Raw genomic sequence first — 16,037 nt, forward strand, 5'->3', positions numbered from 1 at the left:
GTGGTATGGGAGCTACAGGAACTGCCTTGAGTTCTCTCAGTAATATTTTCTATTGCTGTTTGAGTTTGGTCATTTCATATAATGAAATGTTTGCCTTAGTATTTTTCATGTCTTCAACTATATTGTATTCCACTGTATCTGAAACTATCAAAGTTTTGGAAGTATCTAGGGGAATAGGATCAGTTTGAATAGTTTTAGATTTCTTATTCACTACTTTCTCCTTTGTGGGAGGAGATTTCTGTTTCTGATTTGGTATAGTTGAGTCAGCAGATGTTTTTCTCCTTGTAGATGTGGGCATAGCCTCTCTTTCTTCTTCGGTGGGGAGAATAAAGTCCCATAACCCATTTAATTTGACTTCTTCTTTGGGCTCTGGTTCTCCTTCAATTGCTGAGGTGTCTTTAACATCTTGATACGATTCAGCACTCGAAATCACATTCGGGGGCTAAGATGGAAAAGTAGGACTTCTATTGTATGGGCGATATGCTTTCTTAGGAACTGATGATTCAACTACTTGTTTCTTTATTTCAATCATATCATTTGACATAGTTTTCAAGACTTTTTGAAGACCTTCAAGATCGAATGGATCCTTTGGGGCTTTCTTTTTTTATTCTTGGCTAAAAGTCAATTTTTTAGATTTCCTATCTTCCATCTTAGATCGTTTTTCTAAAGCTATAATTCTATTTTCTACAGACAGGGCTTCTTTCATTTTTTTTTAGAAGAGTACCCTTACCAGCTCTATCTACAAAAATGGCTATATTAGAAGGTAAAGCATAAATTTACAACTCTATTTGTACATCAACCGCAGGTTTAGAAGCAACTGGGATTTTGATTAATAACTTGTTAAATATGGAGTTGAAATCTTTGATCCTTTCCCTGAATTTATTTTCAGGTTAGAGAGAGCATTGATTAGAGATGTCAAAATTCTATCATCTCCAATTTTTGCAAGAAACAGTGGTTCAAAAGTTACTGAGTCTATTATAGTTCCTACTGGAACAGAAAATTACCCGGATCCCATAGATCCTTTAGGAGTATAGGGAAACAATATTACTACAATATCTTCATGCGCAACTCCATTCAAATTCATGGCCAACATAAAATTGTTGATGTGTTCTTCAGCAGGAAGACCATCATATGGATTGTATTTGGGTAACCATTTCTCTAGATGATCAGGAAGAGGATGTGGGTTTGCAAACAACACAGCACCAGGATTAGTCCAAGGCTGATTAGCCATAACTTGAGTTGGGATTTGAGAAGATATAGAAGTAGATCCAGAAGTAGTAGGTATGGATGTAGAACTTACAACTGGACTAGTACTACTTGTGGTAGCACTAATTGTTTGAGTAGAAGAAATGGAAAGATGAGAAGATGTGAATGGAGGTGTAGTGAATGAGGGAGTGAATGGAGGGGAATTTGATGTGACCTCACTCGTATCTAACTTAGATCTAGACACAGAAACTTTCTTACGCTGTGAATGTATTGGAAACTCAAAAGGAGGTATTCTGAGTTTATCACTTTTTGATCGCGTTAGGATACTAGTTTCTCTGAATAGTGAAGTAACACTTTCTTCAAAAGCTTTGGGTTTATCAGGCTTCTCAGCAGAAATAGATATTCGTTCTAGTTTATGAACTAAAGACTGAACTTCAGGAGATTCTGGAGTATATTTTGAAGAAGGTAACTATCGAGATACTTCAGGAGATGAGGGGGAAGTTTCTACAACTTCTGACTTCTGAGTGGGTGACTTAGAACGTGATCGAGAAGCTATAGGGATTTTCGAGGGAGATTGACTCTTGTGAAGGCTTCGAGTTTGAGATCTAGATTTATAGGACATTCATAGTCAGGGCCCTCCTTCTAGTGCCAAAATGCTGAGGCCTTAGAAATCTGTGGCAACAACAAGGGGGATAACCACCCAGTACAGACCTTAAAGCAGCTCCTTTTCCATTTGGTATAGTGGCTCCGACTAGGTATTATGGGACCAATTTCCCAGTGTTTTGGGTTTATATGATTTGTGGGATTTTTTCTAATGATTTGCAAAACAATAACTAGACATTAACACAACTTTATTCTAAGATGCAAAACTTTGAATTAAATCTATTTTTATCTAACCCGAGGTATTGTTGGTTTTATGTGATATAGAAAGATGTCTATGTAATATATGATGATATATATCAATCGTAGATTATATAGAGTTAATATATTGTAAGATAATTCCTTTGAAAAATAGTCAATCAAAAGAATCGTGAAAAACATATCGCATATTCTAATGATCACATATAAAACAAACCATTCTCTATTATGATATCATACAATAGTGCAACTGATACTTCAAACAGAGATGACAGATTTCATACATAATTCATGAAAGATAAACTTATCACTAATACTAGAACAAAGATTTAGCAAACATGATAATAGTACCAGATGTGTACCATTCTGCTCATTTGACCAGTGACAATAGGCCACAATCAATCTTCTACCAATGAGTATCTCAAAGAATACAATAGTGCATCAACAATGATCAACAAAAAGATATTTGATTGAAAAGACCATGTTCCATGATTCCATCAAGGCATCTACAAATTTACGATAACACATTCTTTGTAAATGTTCTTAATAAAATTCTGGACCCTTCTCTAAATGCATGAGAAGGGTTTAAATACTATTCTTAATTAACTAAAAATAACTTATACAAAATATCTATGAGGAGGTTTCAAACAACCTTCCACTTTGTAGTATCCAACTTTCCAAAAATAAAATTTCTCAGAAATGACTGAGTTCTTCATTGATAAATCACCCCTGCCAGCTTTGCCTCTCATCTCACAAATGTTGGACATTGGCCTAACTTGTGGTGGCATCCTGGATTGTGTTCTCAATTGCCCTGCAAATATAGAATCATATAAAGGTGGCAGCATTCTCTATACTGAATCCAAGGAGCAATTCAAGGTCATGATCTGACTGTGTGGTTTTGACCAAAAGTTGCCATACTACTTCCCAGTCGGCTTTTGATAGCTTCTTTTGGGAATCTCGGACATCTTCTATTGAAAACTAACTGATGTAAGGGAAGAACAACTCCATGGAATAATTGGTGAAATTGTGGAATAAAATCTTGTTCCCACATTTGCTTATAACTTAGGAAGATAAGAGTAGGATCATTAACTGTCCATTTCCAACCCATGGTTGGAAAATGAGTGCAGAAATAAATAGCATCGAAGACATATGTAGACATGAAGAATTGGGGAACTGCTCTAGAGGAGGCAGCCCTAGTTTGGCGATATTCAGTAATCACTTTGGCCAAATTCTCAGATAGAATGGTTGCCCAATTCATAATGTGAGAATTAACACAAGCATCAATTAAAGGAACCCAATTGATCGAGAACTTAGTATTATCAGGGAGACCATACAACCTACATAGCATAGAGGCTGCAAAATTATAAGGGTTGGCTAAAGAAGAAATGGGGTACATACCCGCTTTATCTTGTTTGAATTTATTGTCTCTTCTCCTCCATTCCTGTATCATTTGAAATGAGTCTTCATTTTCCTTTACAAACTTTGCAACAAACTGTTTGTCGTAAATGTCCTGGGCATCAGGTAGCTTGTACATTTGTTGTAAATCTTCAGCTCTGAAAGAACCCAAGACTGTGTTTTTAGCTGTCTTGATAAGTCTGTCTTCCACTTCTGTATTCTCTACTACCCATCTTATCATATCTGTGTATGGCAAGAGCCTAGCCTATCAGCTATTTGGTGAAGGAAAGAGCATGCAGCATCTATGAACTGTACTCCTGACGGTTTTGCATTGTCAGCGGTTGGTCGAATATATGTTACTTCAGGGTTTTCATTCTCTAGCATAGTATAGATAGTCTGCCATGCAATGGCACCTCCATCTACAGTGCATACTGTATCTGTAAAAATGGACAGCATATCTGTGCTTTCGGTTTCTGCGATAGATTGCTTGGTATGCTTCTGCATCACCTTTCGAATGGACATCGCTTGAGCAGAGTTCCTATTAAAACCAACAACAATTAATTGTCGCGTAAAATAAAGATTTGATGAAATGACTGAACTTTGTAAGAAAAGATCCGGGAGCAGGTTCAACATTAATCAACCATAACGAACACCATGATTACATCCATAGGGATGATAACCGTATTAAATTATTCTGACCTAACTCATGTCCAACTTAAAAACTCTATTAAACTTTTGTCAAATCCATCATATCATATATTTATGATATAGCGCGAATGAAGCTTTGTTGACGGATCTTGTGATATGTGATATGCGATATTGCAAGATCGCAAGATCGCAATATCAAGATATCATAATATCGGAGTTTTGATAGATAAAAATTAAGCTCTTGCCATAATATCCTCTGATGTGCGATATGCGATCGGGATGTCGCATGCAAAGTTCAATCACAAGTCGCATATTGGTATTTTTTTAATGTGCTTAACTTTGTTACCAAGGAATTATGCGATTTGTGATTTGCGATGAGGACTTTAATATGTTTTAAGTTAGATTCAAAAAGGGCTCTTTAAAAAGTAACAATTTTCTGAGAGTTGGCATTTTATTCAAAAATGGGGAAAAATTCAATTTTTAAAAGGGTCCCCATTTGTATTATATATAATAAAAATGGGGGATTGTTTTATAGCACAACAGTGTCAAATTCCAAAGGCTAATTCTTCTCAACTTCTTTCCACCATCTATCATCTTCATATTTTCAATCTATCATCCACAAGTCATTTCGTTGCCCCTGAGCTTAAGTCAATTTGGTCATAGTTGACACCAAATTAGGGAATTTTCACATTTTTTACTGGCTTTATTCTACGAACTGTTAGACTACATTGTAGTACTACTCATCGCCAGAGATACAAAGACGTATTATACTGCACAAGAAGTTGTCACATCATATGAGCTCTGATCATTCATTCATAGATAAAAAATTTCATTCCACTCATGTCCCTTAGTCTGAACAACATTAACAGTAAATCTTCAATCCTCGGTTTCTTTTTTATGATTTAAAAGTTTCATAATTGGTTTGGTGGTTCTCACTTGGAAGTTAGACTCTCCTTTACTGACAGACTCTATCAAAGGCAAAAGTAATCAATAGTTTAGGAAAATATCCCAAGCCAAGGCGTGATCTTATTTGAATACCATTCAGTTACGTAACTGAATATAACACGCAATGTCTATGCTGGATTCCGTCTGAAAAGCTAGCCATCAACTCTTTTCCAAAGTACTTTCAAATAATTTCTCACGTTTTTATTTCATTGAGTTGAAATTCGAAGTTAATTTTTAAAATAGTTTCTTTGGTTTGCTGCTCAAACAAAACAATATAAAAAAACAAAAAAACCAAATTAGCTTATATTTATATAGAAGCTTTTGTTCTCAAATCTTCTACATATTGTATCTGATCATTTGTATAGTATGGAAACAGTAAAATACAAAATATAATATATCAAAACCTAATGGGTAGCTATTCATCCTCCTGATAAACACTATCATTGATAGAAACTAGAGTTTCCCAAACATCAAAGACATCTTCTTAATTATACAAAAGAAACAGACAATCTCTGTCAAAAGAAATATCGACAATAACACCACCATATGATCTGCGTTTGTTCTCCATCTATGATGTGAGCACCCAATAAGAGCATAGAATACATGCACCTTCTTGTTCTTTGTCGAGAAAAGCTATAATGCATAGGCTTCCAGTTTGGAATACAATTTTTCTTCCTCTTCCACTGATTCAGATACTATCTTTCTTGGTCGAATCCGGTGACACCATTTCACATGGTTCATGGACCTCATATCCAGAAATCCGAGATTATCATATTGATTGACCACACAAACGGTTCTGCAATCTTCCATGGCCACGGTGTCGACCACCACTTTGTCGTCCAATAGATGGAATTATGTCCACAACAAGGTCGTGTTGTTCTTTCCTGAAAATCCAATCAAGTGATCATGTTAGTATGATCTCTTCGAGGATAAAGAATCAACCCAGGGAGGAGATTTCTATTGGGAAGCCACTGTATCTTCCCTGCATCTCTGAGGGGCCAATCGTATACAAAATCCACTTTCTCACCTGTACTCTGATCCCACACCCCTACTCCGTATTCGGCGTTTAACCCTCTGCAACTGGCGTACACGTGACTATTGTTGGTGAGCACTTCGACAGTGAAATTTTTGTGTTGGTCACCTTGATGGCACATGTCAAATATATGTTGCAACTTTCCCATTCTAATATTAAAGCCCACCATGGTCGTGGTTGGGCTTGTCCATGTTAGCGCAAGTGTCGATTACGAGGAACTGGGGATTCATAAATCCCATGTCATTAACGAGATGGTAATCACAGATGAGGGGTTGTAGCTCCTCCATGGTCCAATCATAGGCATGAACCATGTTGTCGTGTGCCATGCAACATCCTCTGTGTTGCATTTCTCTGATAAAAGTGGCGTCTCACATGTGTCTCTTCCATGAATGGAAGCCGAAAGTTGAATTTAGTTTCCATCCAAGCTTTCATACCATGTGGCGCTATGGACTTTGTCCATGAGACCATAGTAGAGCACCTCTCTGTAAAGAACCTATTGGGACATGTGTGGAGCGACATAAATTTCCCCTATCCACAACAAGTTGAGGAGAAGGGAGAAATAGGTTGGATCTATGTTGATGAAATACTCATGGGAATTTGGTTTCTGAGGCACCCAATCATGCCTAATCATGGCTCCCAGCATCTATTCTAGCCCTACATTCACTAGAGTGCTTCGGCTCGTCACAAATCATTTTCCGTAACCATTTATTTTAATTTTATGACCATCATCATGTTGTCTTGTCATCACCATCACCACACAACTGTAAAACTAATCCATATAATAAAAAATGCCTTTGTTGTGAACCTTGGGCATTATATGAAGTTGAAACCAATACCTACAACTCACTACCCAATCAACAAAAAAGTGAGTGCTAGTGGTCAACACCTAACGGGCATTCTGTAAGATGTGGTTGTTCTCGTTGGGGTTTATTTGAGTGGCCGCCTCACTATGTTGTGAAATGGGTGAGATATACCCTTTCATTGATCGGTTCTTCATACCACTGGATTACAAGTCATGTCCATTGACCGTACCATTCACGTCAAAACTCAAAATTTTGTTCACACTGTCATAGCATAACCAGATAAGGCATTTTGAGATCATCCATTTAGAATGCACTACCCGTAATGAAAATACATGCAACATGAAGCAAGAAGAAAATAAATGGGGGATGTTTATGTATGTGTGTTGCATGAAAATTCTCTGATTTTGAATTGGATAAAAGCTAAAGATAAAGCACATGTGTCTCAAAGAAACCAAGTGGTTCTGTATTGGATAAAAGACAAGAGAGAGTATAATTAGATAAAAAACAAGAGAGCGTATAATCTGGGAAAAATAGTTAAATATGAAATTAAAAACTTTCCAGAAATTCCAGGAAACAACCAAGAACTCCAAATTGAAGCTCTATGCATAGTAAATACATGGTAATGCTAATGATAGTAAATGTCTATCTAACCACTTAAGTTTCTGTCTTTTGTCACCATGTGCGTCATCAACAAAGTGATTCATTGACTGGCTTAATCTATAGTCAATTTTATTAACCATCTGGTGGAGAAAACACCATGGATTTTTTGTTGGAAAATTAATCCCAACCACCGTGTTAAACACTCTGACAATAACCATACTTGTCATAAGTATTTTGAAGGTTGTGATTTTGTTTGCAGGCGAAAGGACAGAAGGTCTAGACAGTGGTATAGTGTTGACCATTCTGCAACACATCAAAGAGTTAAAGCACTTAATGAGGGTTGGTAAATATGTATGGATGAAACACTTACTGCGCAACTCTTAGTTGCAGTCCGTAACCTCTGCAAGTTCAGGAAATCCCACATTTTGTATAATCGCCCATCCAATGTATTAATTATTTGCTCTATCATGTATCAATGTCAAAATTTATATGTTGAGATAAATATGAATGTAAAAGTCATTTGCAAAGAGAGTGAGAGAAAGGGTCAAAGTCGGTGAGGTGGTGAGGAGAAAATGGTGGAGCAATTTGTGGTGGGTGCGTGAAAAAGAGTGTTACAAAGTTTTATAGACAGTTACTCTGCAACCACAGTGAAGCATAAATCGCAATAAGTTTTTGTGTTTTCACTTGGAGTTACAACCTCCATTTATCACACAAATGTATTTTCCTATGTTTTGAAATACAATCTAAAGCATGTTTTGTTGCGATATAGTTTTAAACCTTCTTGAGTAGATTTACCGCAACCTTTTTGGTTTTACTCTGTTTTGTTGTGCGCTAAATTTCAACTTCAATTAAGTTTCTGTGTAGTTGCAATGTCCTTGCCACAACTCAAGTTGACTTTTCCGCAACTGATTTCTAAGCCAAACTCCTCTCCTCTACCCCTGTGAATTTTCTCTAACATGGTATCGAAGCGGGTTAAACTTTTTTAGTGTAAAAACAAATGTTTTTTACTAGCAATTAAAAATTGTTTTGAGGGCAGATTTTTTAAGTGTATTTACCAGCAGGTAGAATTTTTTTTTTTTCACTCAGAAATGGAAACATCAAGCACAAGATTAACTAATCCTTAGATACCTCAATTTAATGGGAAAAATTATGAATATTGGGTTATCACAATGAAAGCCTTATTTTCTTCTCAAGACATTTGGGATTTGGTGGAGAATGGTTTTCAAGAACTAGCAGATGCAGCAGCATATAATGCCTTGTCTCAAGCAGAAAGGGATTTGTTGAGGGAAAACAGGAAGAAGGATGAAAAAGCCCTCTTCTACGTTTTTCAAACAGTTCATGAAAGTATTTTCCCAAGGGTTGCAACAACTATGAAGTCCGAGGAAGCATGGGACACCCTCCAGACAACCTACCAAGGCATGGAAAACGTTAAGACAACAAAATTGCAAATGTTGAGAAGAGATTTTCAAACACTTTATATGAAAGAGTCTGAGAATGTAGACTCATTTTTCACACATGTAATTGGGTTGGTTACTCAAATCATGTCTCATGGTGAGACACTTGAGGAAAGGAGAATATTTGAGAAAGTTTTGAGAAGTTTGCCAGCAAGGTTTGATGTCATTGTTGTGGCCATAGAAGAGAGGAAGGATCTCTCACAGTTCTCAGTGGATGAGCTTCATGCATCACGGATTTCTCATGAACATAGACTGAATAGAAAAACAAGATCCTCATTGGAGCATGCCTTCAAGACACAATTTTCATCTAGTCAAGGTAGAAGCAGAGGAAGATCATATGCTAGAGGAAGAGGAAGAAGCCCAAAAAAAGGTGGAAGAAGCAACCCTTCAAAATCAAGTGGAAGGGGTAGCAATCAAAATCCAAGTCAAGGTCCAAGCCAAAATCAAGCATAAGGTCAGAGGTATAATAAATCTCAAGTTCAATGTCATTAATGTAAGAAGTATGGTCATTATGAAAATAAATGTAGAAAAACACAATATGACATTAGTAACAAACCAAGTGTAAATTTCACAAAAGAAAATCAGAACCATGATAGCATGTTTTTAGCTTGTAATTTAGCACAAGAAAAACAAAGTGATATATGGTATCTAGATTCAGGTCGTAGAAAACACATGTCAGGAAACATAGAAATGTTTTCTAATCTAGATGAAAGTGTGAAATCTAAAGTGACATTAGGGACTGATAGAAAATTCTTTGTCATGGGCAAAGGAAGAGTTAATATCCTAACAAATAAGGGGGAGAAGAAGTACATCTCAGATGTGTACTTTGTACCTGGTTTGAGGCATAACATCATAAGCATTGAAAATCTCATGCAAAAGGGCCACAATGTCTTTTTCAAGAATAATGAGTGCACAATTTTGGATAGGCCTCCAAGAAGACAACTGATTGCAAAGGTTTAGATGAAAAACAATATAATGTTTCCCCTAAAGATAAGATCATATTTGAAAGAAGAAGGCACACAAGAAAAATGATCAATGAACTCACAAGAGGATGAAAGAAAAGATGCAGTTGTAATACAAGTAAACTTTCAAGTAGAGGTCAAACATGAAAATTGGTTATGGCAATTGAGATTTGGTCATCTCAACTTCGGAGGTATGAATTTGCTACATAGGAAAGGCATGGTGAAATGGTTTTCACTCATAGAAAAATCAAACAGCCTATGTGAAGGATGTATCTTGGGCAACCAACATAGAGAGACATTTCTAGCAGGAAAGTGAGTAAGGGCAAAGGCACCTTTAGAGATTGTCCACTCAGATTTATGTGGACCAATTCAAACACCATCCATTGATGGAAACCATTATTTATTGACCTTCATAGATGATTACACAAGGAAGACATGGGTTTATGCCCTAAAACAGAAAAGTGAAGTGTTTGAGTGCTTTCACCAATATAAGTCTCTCGTTGAGAAGCAAAGTGGACACTACATCAAAGTCCTTAGGATTGACAGAGGTGGTGAATACATCTCAAATGATTTCCTTCGTTTTTTTAGGGAGCATGGAATTCACAAGAAATTTACAACAGGATATACACCTTAGCAAAATGTTGTAGCGGAAAGGAAGAATAGGACCATTATGGAAATGGCAAGGAGTATGTTGAAGGCAAACCATTTGCCAATTGAATATTGGGCTGAAGTTGTCGCTTGTGTCACGTATATCATGAATAGATGTCCAAAAAGAAGCATCTAGAACGTGGTTCCTGAAGAGGCATGGAGTGGAAGAAAGCATAGTGTCACTCACATGAGAGTCTTTGGATGTGTGGCATATGCACATGTCTGAGATGAGTTGAGGAAGAAGTTGGACAACAAGGAGGATAAATGCATATTTGTTGGATATAGTGATGAATCCAAGGCATACAAACTATATAATCCATCAACCAAAAAAGTCATAATCAACAGAGATGTGCAGTTCATAGAAGAGGAAACATGGGATGGAAGTTTAGAGAATACAGTCAATGTCAAAGCATGTATACCACATGAGGACAAAGAGGAATTGACAATAGCAAGAAATTCCTCAACAGTGACTCCCTCTACTCCTACTTAAGCACCACAAAGTAGGCAGAAAGCAACACCATCAACAAATAATAGGATAGTGTCACGCAGTAAAAAACGTGCTCCTCCAAGTACACCACAAAGAGTAACACCAAGTGACATATCAAGCCCATCTTCAGCAAGCATAAGAAGACCAAAATTTAGAAATTTAAATGAGATTTATGAGCAAGATGAAGTTGATAGTAACGCTGGTCTAAATTCCTTATTTGCATTATTTTGTCATGTAGATGACCCAATCCATTTTGAAAATGCAGTCAAAGAAGAAAAATGGATTGCGGCAATGAAGAAAGAAATAAAAGCAATAGAAAATAATGAAACATGGGAGTTAGTGAACCTTCCCCAAGGAAAAGAAGTCATTGGAGTGAAGTGGGTCTATAAGACCAAGAGAAACGTTGAGGGGAAGATTGAAAGGTGTAAAGCGAGGCTAGTTGTCAAAGGATACAAGTAGCAACATGGAAGAGATTATGTTGATATGCTTGTTTCAGTCGCAAGGATGGAGACAATGCATACAATTGTGGCGATTGCAACGCAACATAGATGGAAAGTGTATTAGTGTTGGAAGAATCACCGCACCTCTATGGAATCCGTAATTTCCACCCTGGGGATCCTAGTTACTGGGTTGTAACGTTTACCAACACCTATGGGTTTTGGTGTAACAGAAAACCTCCACATGGTATCAGAGCTTGGACCCAGGTTCGATTCCCCCGAGTTGCGTTTTGAGGGGGGGTGTTGGAAGAGTCACCACACCTCTATGGAATCCGTAATTTCCACCTTGGGGATCCTAGTTACTGGGTTGTAACGTTTACCAACACCTGCGGGTTTTGGTGTAACGGCAAACCTCCACAATGAAATGGACGTAAAATCAACATTCTTGAATGGAGTACTGAAAGAGGAAGAGTATGTTGCGCAACCACCTTGTTATGAGGTAGAAGGCGAAGAAGACAAAGTGTATCGATTGAGGAAATCTCTTTATGGGATGAAGTAAGCACCGTGTGCATGGTATAGCAAGATAGATGCTTACTGGTTGGACAAAGGTTTTGACAAATGTGACAGTGAACCTACTCTCTACATCAAAGAGTGTGATGGTAAGCTTCTTATTGTTGTCTTATATGTAGATGATTTGATTTTTACAAGCAATGATGATTTCCTCATCATTGATTTCAAAGAAGTCATGAACAGTGAATTTGAAATGACTGACTTGGGGTTGTTGAGATATCTTTTGGGCATAGAAATGAAGCAAACAGAAAATGGCATTTTTATTTATCAAGCAAAGTTTGTAGCATACATTTTGGAGAGGTTTAATATGCAGAACAGCAAGCCCACACCAACTCCAACTGCTATGGGGTTGAAGTTGAGCAAAGAAGATTGCAGGAACAATGCGAATTGGACATTATACAAAAGCATGATAGGAAACTTGATGTATTTGACTACCACTTGGTTGGATATAATGTATGCAGTGAGTTTGGTGTCAAGGTTCATGGAGACACCCAAGGAAACACATTGGCAGGCAGCGAAAAAGATTCTAAGATATGTCAAAGGGAAAAAATAGTATGTCGTTTTGTACACCGCAACAAGTGATTTCAGGATGGTTGGTTACACTGACAGTGATTGGGCAGGAAGTTTCGATGATAGAAAGAGCATGTCAGGATGTATTTTCCATTTAGGTTCTGGAGCCATTTCATGGACCTCTAAGAGGCAGCCGATAGTTTCATTGTCAACAATAGAAGTTGAATATGTCGCCGCAACAGCAGCAACATGTCAAACAGATTGGATAAGAAGGATGTTGAGGGATCTTCGCCACGACCAAAAGGGAAAGAAAATTATTTTATACGACAACACTTCAACAATTGCATTGTCAAAGAATTCTATTTTTCACAAGAGGACCAAGCATATCAATGCTAAATATCATTTTATCAGAGAGTTGATTAATAACAGTGAAATTGTGTTGCAACACTGCAGGTCACAGGAACAATTTGTTGATATTTTCACAAATCCATTGGCACGTAAAAGTTTTGTTTATCTCAAATATTTTTTGGGAATTGTCTATGGTGGAAGTTGTGATTAATGGGGAGCGTTGGAACATTAATCCCAACCACCGCGTTAAACACTCTGACAGCATCCATTTGTCATAAGTATGGATAGAAGGTCTGGGCAGTAGTATAGCGTTGACCATTCCGCAACACATCATAGAGTTAAAGAACTTAATAAGAGTTGGTAAATATGTATGGGTGAAACATTTATTGCGCAACTCTTAGTTTCAGTCCGGTACCTCTACAAGTTCAGTAAATCCCACATTTTGTATAATCGTCCATCCTGTGTATTAAGTATTTTCTCTGTCATGTATTAATGTCAAAATTTATTTTTTGAGATAAATATGGATGTAAAAGTCATTTTCGAGAGCGAGAGAGAGGGTGAAAGTAAGTGAGGTAGTGAGGAGAAAATCGTGGAACAATTTGTGGTTGGCATGTGAAAACCAATTTTACAGAGTTTTACAGACAGTTACTCCGCAACCCCAGTGAAGCCTAAATAGCAGTAAGCTTTTGTGTTCAACCTCCATTTAATATGCGAATGTATTTTCCTATCTTTTGAAATATAATCTAAAGCATGGTTTTTGCGATATGGTTTTAAACCTTCATGAGTAGATTTATCGCAACCTTTTTGGTTTTACTTTATTTTGTTGGGCGTTAAATTTCAATTAAATCTCTGTGTAGTTGCGATTGAAGTTGACTTTGCTCCAACCAATTTCTGAGCCAGACTCCTCTCCTCTTCCCATGTGAAAATTTTCTAACATTTTAACGTACAAGTTCTCCTAATTCTCTCTCTAGGCAGTCGAGCTACGAATTCTCCACAAAAAAAACTTTCAAATCATGAATGGTGCAGAAGTGGCTCTGAACAGATAAGCAGTGCAAAATATTTAAAATGTAGACAGATGTCATGTTTAATAGTGGAAAGATGTCAAAAGGTAAACCAAAGCTTGGCCCGATCATTTAAAAAAAAAAAAAAACACCTTCCGTATAAATATAAAATAAATATTTTATTATTTTAAATTATCAATATTCCTTTAAAAATATAGTTTATTTTAAGCGTTACTTTTTTAGATTTTTTTTGTAAAGCTTCTTCCACCGATTTTGTTTAATATTTTAAAATATTTATTAAAATTATAATTTTAGATATCAAAGTTTTATAGTTTGAAATGTTTTTAATGAAATTTAATTTAAAATTTAAAATATTTATTACCATTATAAAATTTAGTTTTTATAATTTTATATTTTAAAATTATTTTAAAAAATTAATTAATTTACCTATTTAATAATATAATTTAAATAACATAAATGTAGGATAATAATTATATAACCCGACTCTATAATAATTATTTAAAAAATAAAATAATTTAAATTTTTTACATTGGACCGTAAAATATATATAAAGAAGCACTTTTTAAATGTTTTAAAGTAAAATAAAGTTAAGAACAGGGGTGTTTGGACAGATTATGCGGAATTATATGCACATGAATAGGTGGGAGGATGGATTTTGATTATTAATTGTCTCTTTGGTGCATTTTGAGTTTTAAATATAATTAAAATGTTAAAAATATGATATTATATTTAATTGGATATTTGAAATTGTTATGTTGATTAAAAAAAAATGATTTCAATTTTTTACTATATTTTATTGTGAAAATAAAATGAAAATTTATTAAAATAAAATGAAAAAATTAATGCAAATTGTAATAAAATTATAGGCTAATAATGTTCATATTATATAATATTTGTGTAAATATTATTATTATTATTATTATTATTGTTATGCAATTTTAAAGTCATGATCAAGCGAGACACCATATTGGTGTATGAGATCTCTTTGTGATTTGAATTTTAAGTTTACAAAAGCATATATAATCTACCCCTTTTGTTTTGAACTTTTGACTTTTTAGGAGGAAACACATGCTCTTAACCATTAGGCCCACTCAATTTGTCTATGTGTGTCTTTTTATTCTTCCCTCTCTCTCCCTTTGGAATCTATATCTATATTTCCCTCTATCTCTCCTTCTCTGTCTCTTTACCTAAACCCCCAAACATACACATACTCTCTCTCACCATATCTATCTATCTCTCCCTCCCTCCTTCTCTCTGTCCCTCTCTTCTTCACTCTCGCCCCCATCCATCTATATGTATATCTCCCTCCATCTCTCCTTTGTCTCTCTATCTCAGCCCCCAAACATATACACTCTCTCTCCCTCCCTCTTCCTCTACCCCTCTCCCTCTTCCCCTTTTCTTTTTCTCTCTTCTACTTCTCTCCCTCTCTCTCCCATCTCTCTCTTCCCTCCCACCCTTATCTTTTCCTAAATTCCTAACTTTCTCTCCATCTCTCCCTTGTAACTCCCTCTCTCTCTTCACCTTTCTCTCTCTATATGTCTTTCTTCTTCCCTCCCTCTCTCTCCTAAAAACTCCATCTCTTTCTCCCTCCCTCTCTCCTCCTCTCTCTCAAGTGTTCTCTCTCTTACTTCATCTCTCTCCCTTTCACCCCCACCTCCCTTTGTCTATCCCCTTTGTCACTCTCTCTCTAACTCTCTATCTCACTTCCCTCCAACTCTATAAATATCTCCTCCCCTATCTCCTTCTCTCTTCCCCCTCATTTGAATGCAGTCACTAACAATGTTGAATGACAGAAATTTGGAGTAATAAGAATGCACTCAAGTATAATTAGTTTACAGTTCCAAAAATAAAATAAATAGTATTTTATTTATGTTTAAATTACTGTAACACAAAAAACAATGCACATCGTTAATAATGTTTTTGTTCTTGCAATGAAATCCATGAATCTAGTGCAAGAAATCAAATAGGATTAGAGATCAACATCTGCACTAAAATCAATGCATGTAGTGCAAGCAATCAGATAGGATTAGAAATCTACATCTGTACTGAAATCAATGCATCTAGTGCAAGTAATCAAATACAATTAGAAATCAACATATACATTGAAATAA

General features: G+C 36.1%; 1 pseudogene; it reads right to left on the reverse strand.

Moving 5' to 3' along the window:
* Nucleotides 1–5,467: 5,467 nt before the first annotated feature.
* Nucleotides 5,468–6,830, reverse strand: LOC149188233 (BTB/POZ domain-containing protein At2g24240 pseudogene; annotated as a pseudogene).
* Between the last annotated feature and the right edge of the window lie 9,207 nt (nt 6,831–16,037).

The sequence above is a fragment of the Pinus tabuliformis genome, chromosome 3_1 (genome assembly GCF_031772625.1).
Source record: "Pinus tabuliformis cultivar Carrire ecotype Pingquan chromosome 3_1, CPIR1, whole genome shotgun sequence".
In the NCBI taxonomy this organism is placed as follows: domain Eukaryota; kingdom Viridiplantae; phylum Streptophyta; class Pinopsida; order Pinales; family Pinaceae; genus Pinus; species Pinus tabuliformis.